Consider the following 9,178-nt stretch of genomic DNA (forward strand, 5'->3'; position numbering starts at 1 on the left):
AGACAAACAGTTTACCATACTAATTCACTGATTTTGATGTTGCAGGTGTGAAGAATCTGCCTGCAGAATGCTCATTTCACACATTACAGACAACATCAAAAAGTCCACAACATACAAACAACAGTAAACCTGTGAGATTTAAACAGCTGTCCGTCGAGATTGTGCTTTGCTAAGTGCTATAGACGGGGGATAAAAAACTTCAAAATGTAAAGAAATGCGGGAGGTCCACATATATTTGGTCAATAGAAACACTTTTCTGTGAGATGGGCGAGTGATGGAAGACACTTTTGAAACGCTCTCGATGTGGATTAGCCTTCAGTGACTTAGGAGCCCTCTGGACTGCCTCTAATCTCTGTCAGACTTTGGAGATAGTTTTAGTGCTTTAGGCTTTGTGAATTACTCATACTGCTCCAAAATTTAGGAGCATCTCCTACCCTCAGGATGTTTTGTGAATACAGACTCAGATCCTGCTGGCTGCCGAAGCTATGTGGAAGTTCAAATGTAGTTTGGTGTAAATGTAATGGAGAAGTTACAGCACACAAAGTTAAAGGTATGACTTAACATTTAGACAATTCCTGAGCAGCTTTTGTTGTTACTTTAAACTGTTATCATGATGGAGCACTTTTTAAAAATTACAACTAAAAGCCATTTAGTATGGCATACAGAAGCTATTTACCTTCCAGATAACACTATGTGTGGTTTTGTGCCATTTGGTTTCTTTCAGTTTGAACAGATGAGGCACAAGTGTGATTGTATGGTGTACTGACACTAGATGGGAACTAACTCCCACCAGTGCTACTTTGTAGCTCACAAAAGAATCTCACACCTGTTAGGTGCTGAATTTGGCAAAATCTGTTTGATTACAATGTAAGCTTTCAACTAACTTAACTTCATTTAATAGTTTTTTTCCATGTTTAAGTGTGAAACAACTATGTTCATCTTATTAAAAAAAAATCAATGTGCAACAAAGGCAACCAATGAGTTGCGAAAATGTGGAATTGTTGGTGAATTGATCAACAATCTTTTCTATTTTGAATGGTTATCTTGTAAATTAAGAATTTCTTTGAAATAATTATTTTATTTACCATTTTCAATCCTTAATATACATAATATTTATTGTCAAAAATGTAAGTACTGTTAAATCTTTTTAAAATCTTGTTTTACGGTGAATATCTGTAAAACAAAGCTGTCAAAAATCTGTAAAATTACTTAAGCAACTACAGTTAAATATAGTTAAAATTGTTCACTTTTTTGCTGATTACAATCCAGCAAAAAAGTGTAATTTTGCGGTCAAACTTGTAAAAAAGCAAAACTTATTTTTTGTTATAGTATTTTTAATGCATTTTTAGTAAAATTTATGGTAATTGTCTACAGAATCAATCTGTCAAAAACCTGGAAAATTATAGTAAATTGCTTAAGCAATTACAGTTAAATGTAGGTAAAAATGTTCATTCCCCCCCCATTTAAATCTAGGAAAAATAGTGCAATTTGCAGTCAAGCATTGCAAAAGAACAAATTAACGTTTATAAAAAAGCACACAATGTTGATGAAGATATTATAGCTAAATTATGTATTTATCAGAATAATGTATTTTTTATTCCTTTCGGTACTTCTAGTATTTTTTTGTAAAAAGAATGTAGCAAAATAAATCTGTCAAAAATCTGTGAAATTGTTTAAGCAATTGTGATGGATGTCCACTCCGTTCAAAAGTTTGGGGTCACCCAGACAATTTCATGTTTTCCATAATATGAACTCTATGGAAGCAAATCAGACTCATCAGATTCTGAATTTTAAAAGCTGCTGAATTTCTTACTTTGAATTTTTTTGCATCAAAATTACATGTGAATTTTTTATGCCTGAATTTAGCTCATCAAATTTCTAAAAACCAGTTAAAAATTCAATGTCTTCAAAATTCGCCATCAAAAAAATTCAATGTTCAAAATTCACCATCAAAAAATTCAATGTTAAAAAATTTGCTGTCAAAAAATTCGCTGTTCACATCCGGGGGACTCAGGCGTAAACAATCGATCCTGGCCAAAATCGAACCAACGTCCAGCCAATCACGTGGCGCTCCTCCGGTCATGTGACGCAGACGGTTCACTTCACAATACCGGGGTCAACCACGGCTACCAGCATGAACGACGGCGCTTCAGTGAGTGTATTAATCCTTTTTGTCCTGTATGTGGTTTGTTTTTGTGAGTGTCAGTAAGCTGTAATGCATGCCGTTAGCTGTGCTAGCACAGCGCTAGCAGCGCTAACACAGCGCTAGACAGCATTAGCCGCGCTAATACAACGCTAGCCACGCTAATACAGCGTTAGCCGCGCTAATACAGCGCTAGCCACGCTAATACAGCGTTAGCCGCGCTAGCCGCGCTAATACAGCGCTAGCCACGCTAATACAGCGCTAGCCACGCTAATACAGCGTTAGCCGCGCTAATACAGCGCTAGCCGCGCTAGCACAGTAATAAGGTCACACAGACAGCACGTTCTGCAGCTGGGTAGTTGAGTAACAATTTTATAAACGCACAAATGGGTGGAAGTGTGATTTATGCGCCCAAAATGCAGTTAAGTCACAGGGCAGTGTAAAGAAACTGGTCACCTAGCAAACTGAATTAGTCTAGGGAACACTTTGTTTATTATGTGTGTTTTCTGCTCAAGTTAATGTCCTGGTTTGATTCATTTTAAATCACTCCTGATCTTGAAAGGTTTTAAACTGTGCAGTCAAAGTAGTTACAACTGTGAGCGAATAGCTTGAAATGAACTGCCCTAGACTGCTCTGTTCATAACCGACCATTCTTTCACAGCTATATCAAGAGTTATTGTGCAATGATAGTGATAAATGCAGCCCATTTTTTCAACTGTTTCCTGTTTATTATGCGTACTCTAGATTGTTTTTGATAATTTGTTGTAGCCATTTATTTAATCAATTTTAATCCACTCCATAGCAACACCGTCTGAACTGACCAGACTGGTGAAATTCTAGACTGGATGAGAGACTCTACCAAGAACTCTCTTCGCTGAAGTAGTAAATGGCAGATACCTGACAGCCTCCACCTGCTATGAGACCTTACATTCCCATGACATTACAAGGACCACACATCATTTAATACTGACATCCTGGCCTGTATTTGCACCAGCCAGTCAAGATATGTTAGGTGTTGTTCTCTAGTTAGTTTTACTTGACTGACAAAACTAAGTGCACTGTTGGATTCCCTCCCCTACCTGTTCTCCCAACTCACCTGACAGGTTATCTGCCTCAAGTATGTGTGCTTCTGCCATTCATTTAAAGTATCTGAAGTTAAGAATATTTTTGGTGAACAATACATGCAATCACGGCATTAAAGCAGGAGTTAAAAATGAACTGGACTGTACTGACTTTATTTTCTCACTGGTGAATGGGATGAAAATCCGTTGCAATATTACAAAACAGCAGCCTATAAATAAATTAATAAATAAATGAAAAAATGTATATATATATATATATATATATATATATATATATATATATATATATATATATATATATATATATATATGGCATGCCGTTTAGGAAATTACATATATATATAAAATCTAGAATTCTGAATATATGGAATGAAAGTTTGAATATATTGAATGAAAGTCGGAATATATTGAATGAAAGTCGGAATATATTGAATGAAAGTCGGAATATATTGAATGAAAGTGTTCAGACTTTCATTCCATATATTCAGATTCTCATTCCATATATTCAGAGTTTCTTTCAATATATAAAGAGTTTCATTCAATATATTCAGTTTCATTCAATATATTCAGAGTTTCATTCCATATATTCAGAGTTTCTTTCAATATATTCAGAGTTTCATTCAATATATTCAGAGTTTCATTCCATATATTCAGAGTTTCATTCCATATATTCAGAGTTTCATTCAATATATTCAGTTTCATTCCATATATTCAGAGTTTCATTCAATATATTCAGATTTTCATTCCATATATTCAGATTTTCATTCCATATATTCAGAGTTTCATTCAATATATTCAGAGTTTCATTCCATATATTCAGAGTTTCATTCAATATATTCGGATTTTCATTCAATATATTCGGATTTTCATTCCATATATTCAGATTTTCATTCCATATATTCAGAGTTTCATTCAATATATTCAGAGTTTCATTCCATATATTCCGAGTTTCATTCAATATATTCAGAGTTTCATTCAATATATTCGGATTTTCATTCCATATATTCAGACTTTCATTCCATATATTCCGAGTTTCATTCAATATATTCAGAGTTTCGTTCAATATATTCCGAGTTTTTACCTACCGAGCCCCGGAAGGGACATGTCGGTATGGCGAAACGACAATGGAGGACACCCACCCGTACGAGAGTTTTATTGAGTTTTATTTTGTAATCAACCTAAAATACAAAGACATTCAAGCAGTGCGATGCATGAGGAGTCTGCCATGCAGACCAGCGATCCTGATCCTGGTAAGTTTTATTTCTCCAACACCCTGCTGTTAGCCCGCTATGAATACACAGCTACAGTAGTCCCACATTAATATTATGAAGGCTACACCAGCTAACGTGGAAGGGACACAGCATCAGTGATCAGAGGTTGGCGTTGAACTGTTGTTTGCTAACCAGTTAGCCGCCGCTAAGCTAACAAACTATGGAACAATTCCTTATAAAACCTGAGAAAAGGAGCAGCAGTATTTCCTAACAAGACCTGTATTCAAAACCTCCCACGTTGTTACACAACGGCCCATTAATCATATTACTGAACTATATGGTAATCATTGAAATTTCTCTTGAAGAATCAATGAACTGTTTGCTAACAGTATCATTAATGTAAGTCTAAAACTAATTCAACTGATCAATTTAACACAATGAAGTAAAGAGTACTGGTAATGTGCAGCTATTTTTATCATTTCAAGGTAAAATGCTGATTGTTCTTGAGGTTTCAACTTTGCAGATGTGGAAATTCAAAGCATTGATTTCCTTTACTCAGATTTTTTTGGGTGGTTTTCAGTTGTGCCTCAAAGCAAGGCATTTAGCACTGTTAGAAATTATTACAGGTATTTTTATAACACTTTCTAACATCGTATGGACAAAGCAATAATTAAACAGTTAATGGAGAAAATGGTTTTAAATTACAGATGCTATCATCAACATTTCTTATTCATTTATTTAGTTGTCGGCCTTGGATGATGAGGTCCAGTTACCAGGATAACTACTCTGCAGCTCACTGATCCCATCCTGCAGCTCATCCATGCCGTCCTCCTCTCAACAGACCAAATCAAGTAAGATCTGTTTAGACTGTGTGGACAACAACATGATCAATATGTTAACTTTCAGCCCATCCTAAAATCACAAAACAGAACATTTACTTTAACTGTGTTTATGAATATAGAAAGTAATTACTAACAACTAATACCTTTTTGGGTGCTTTTATGCAGGAAAAACTAAGCAGGATGCTACTGTGGATCTGCTCTTCAGATTAGCTCTGCTGTGATTAACAATCTGCCTTCATCGCAGTCACAGCCAACGGGGAAGGCAAGTAATTGTCAGAGATGTTTTGACTCTTAACACTGAACATGTTAGCATTAGCTTAGTTACTTAGCTTCGACTATGTTTTCATCCATTACATAACAGTTAAACGCAGTAAATTGATGATAATATCTATGTTCATCTTTACAGATGGTCTTAAGGTTAATTGCGAGGCAGAGGTCCACTGTTGCCTGGATATCCGGGATCACGTCACTGGTGGGACACAATTGTACTGGATTTCAGCTGAAGGCTGCTGTTCTGTCCAAACTGTCATGAGACATTGACATTTTTATTGTGATATACCCACCACTGTTGTTAGTTTTTGTTTCAATAAATAGTTTGAGATGAGGAAATCACTATTGCATGCTTCTACTTAAATGCCCTACTTTCATGATTTGGTATCACCATAGCATGAATTTTTTACATTTTCCATAAATTTCACCCAAAAGTTGAATAACTATTTGTGAGCGGTGTATGTATACACGTCATCTAAGCACACTTCAATAATATATCTGCTGCAGTAGTGCAGTTTATCTATCTTGCGTGGTGTGATATGTTCAAAAGCACCACTAATTATCTGTCAAAATGTGTGTAACAGAAGTGTGCACTGAACACTGAATAAAGTCTGTAGATTATAGACAAAACACGCATCTTTCATCACAAATTTCTGTTTATTCCCCCAACGTGCAAGAGTTAAAATACAAAACAGGTGAAGTTAAATAACTAAAATGTAAAAGAATTTACAAAAAAGAAGGTTTTTTTTTTTTTTTTTTTAAAAAAGATCACAAGTAGTGGATAATGCAGTTTATTTCTGTGACAGTCTCTACAGCACTGACACCGTACGTCCCATCAGTCCAACCAAGGTGTTTGAATTTTCATCCATCCTCTGGATGTTCTGGAGCATAGCAGTGGTCAGGTCTTGGTCTCTGGATGTTCTGGAGCATGGCAGTGGTCAGGTCTTGGTCTCTGGATGTTCTGGAGCATGGCAGAGGTCAGGTCTTGGTCTCTGGATGTTCTGGAGCATGGCAGTGGTCAGGTCTTGGTCTCTGGATGTTCTGGAGCATGGCAGTGGTCAGGTCTTGGTCTCTGGATGTTCTGGAGCATGGCAGTGGTCAGGTCTTGGTCTCTGGATGTTCTGGAGCATGGCAGTGGTCAGGTCTTGGTCTCTGGATGTTCTGGAGCATGGCAGAGGTCAGGTCTTGGTCTCTGGATGTTCTGGAGCATGGCAGTGGTCAGGTCTTGGTCTCTGGATGTTCTGGAGCATGGCAGAGGTCAGGTCTTGGTCTCTGGATGTTCTGGAGCATGGCAGAGGTCAGGTCTTGGTGTCTCCTCAACTGTTCCTCTGACCTCTCCAGATACTGCAGCAGATCCACAGTAGCATCCCGCTTCCTTTTTCCTGCATAAAAGCACCCAAAAAGGTATTAGTTGTTAGTAATTACTTTCTATATTCATAAACACAGTTAAAGTAAATGTTCTGTTTTGTGATTTTAGGATGGGCTGAAAGTTAACATATTGATCATGTTGTTGTCCACACAGTCTAAACAGATCTTACTTGATTTGGTCTGTTGAGAGGAGGACGGCATGGATGAGCTGCAGGATGGGATCAGTGAGCTGCAGAGTAGTTATCCTGGTAACTGGACCTCATCATCCAAGGCCGACAACTAAATAAATGAATAAGAAATGCTGATGATAGCATCTGTAATTTAAAACCATTTTCTCCATTAACTGTTTAATTATTGCTTTGTCCATACGATGTTAGAAAGTGTTACAAAAATACCTGTAATAATTTCTAACAGTGCTAAATGCCTTGCTTTGAGGCACAACTGAAAACCACCCAAAAAAATCTGAGTAAAGGAAATCAATGCTTTGAATTTCCACATCTGCAAAGCTGAAACCTCAAGAACAACCAGCATTTTACCTTGAAATGATAAAAATAGCTGCACATTACCAGTACTCTTTACTTCATTGTGTTAAATTGATCAGTTGAATTAGTTTTAGACTTACATTAATGATAATGTTAGCAAAGAGTTCATTGGTTCTTCAAGAGAAATTTCAATGATTACCATATAGTTCAGTAATATGATTAATGGGTCGTTGTGTAACAACGTGGGAGGTTTTGAATACAGGTCTTGTTAGGAAATACTGCTGCTCCTTTTCTCAGGTTTTATAAGGAATTGTTTCATAATTGTTATCTTAGCGGTTGCTAACTGGTTAGTGAAGTATCTGATCTGGTGGTTGTTGACCATAGAGTGAACTTTTAACTAACAGGTGGTTCTGGTGGTTGTTGACCATAGAGTGAACTTTTAACAGATGGTAGTAAGTACTGAAGATGTGTTTTCAGGCTCCAGAAATCCTATGCTGTGTTGACTTTGGGGTCCACTGTTAACCTATAGCTGATTTGTGACCCTTAGGAATGCACAGAAGGGGAGTCTTGTCTGAGGAGTTGTCACTCTTTAGTGGGGTTGTAAACCAGATGCTGTAATTTTATACGTTGCTAGAAGGTATAAAAACTGACCGTTGGTCTTTGTTCGAGGAGGATCATTGGGCCACATCCTTCCAGACAGCTCCTGTCTGTACGATACTGTTCTTTCTTTTAATAAAGTTCTTATTAAGAAAGTCAGTGTCAACGGGCGTTTCTTCTCCACCTGCACATCACGGACATCAGAGAAACAACGACAAATTTGTGGCGTCACGAACAGGATCAGATGCGGAATTCGTCGGCGGCTGGCAGCTCCCTTGGTCGCTCTTCACCGTCCTGATTCGACGCGTCAGGTGAGCTGGTTTCTCACTTAATTGGGACGCTGATTTGCTCATGGGGGCTGTGGGGCTTTTGCTGATGTGCTGCACTGTTAGAATTATGTGCGCTGATGTTCTGTGATGTGTTGGTGTTTGGAGCGATGTTCCGTCTAAATTGGGGTTAATTGCGCATAATTAGGTAAAGTGGGGATAGAATAGAGTAGATAAATGTTGGGATAAGAGAAATAGAAGTTGAAGTGAGATCGTAGGAAAATAGTATAGAAACCAAAGCAGTAGATTTTATCCCTGGCCAGGGTTAGTGATTGGCATAATAGAGAATAGGAAAGAAGAGAAGAGCAGAGGATAGAGTTTGAGAAAAGAGACAAAAATAGAGGGCTCGAGGAGCCTATGAATAGATGTGTTTTTACTGAGTTGAAATGGAAAGTAGTTAAGGACAAGCCGCAGATTTGGACAAAGCCCTCTGGGAGGTAGGTAGCACTGGCCACAAACCCTGTTATGTGAATAGTCTACATGTAGCAGGTCGGTTCATAGAACTGGGGATATAATGATTATATTCAATCGTAAATAAGTTCCCTCTCAAGTTCCCACCGAAAGACGTCACGGTGTCCGAAGCAGCTTCTCGATTGGATGATTTATATCCCAGAATGGTAGCACAAATTTAGATGATAAGAGAAAGAGTAAAGTTAAAGGAGCGGCTCAAGCATGCTTTTAGGATATGTGTGAATGATTTGGTTCCGGGATCGATGGTTGACTGTGTTTTTGGATGATGTTAAATAGGCCTGTATGTTTTATTTTATGGATCTGATTTGTTTGTTTGTGAGTTGATTGATTGCTTCTGGTTTGTGCTTGCGCCAGTAGCTGCGTCTGTGTCTCGTCAGCGCTCTGTC

The 9,178-nt window shown here is 37.6% G+C and overlaps 1 long non-coding RNA gene across 1 annotated transcript; it reads left to right on the top strand.

The window, feature by feature from the left end:
* The first annotated feature begins 4,204 nt into the window (after window positions 1-4,204).
* LOC129350747 (uncharacterized) lies at window positions 4,205-5,540 on the top strand. Its single transcript, XR_008604241.1, has 3 exons — window positions 4,205-4,475; window positions 5,179-5,287; window positions 5,444-5,540. It is a non-coding gene; the product is annotated as an uncharacterized LOC129350747 (long non-coding RNA).
* Window positions 5,541-9,178: the final 3,638 nt, after the last annotated feature.

This window comes from Amphiprion ocellaris, chromosome 15, assembly GCF_022539595.1.
Source record: "Amphiprion ocellaris isolate individual 3 ecotype Okinawa chromosome 15, ASM2253959v1, whole genome shotgun sequence".
Lineage (NCBI taxonomy): Eukaryota > Metazoa > Chordata > Actinopteri > Pomacentridae > Amphiprion > Amphiprion ocellaris.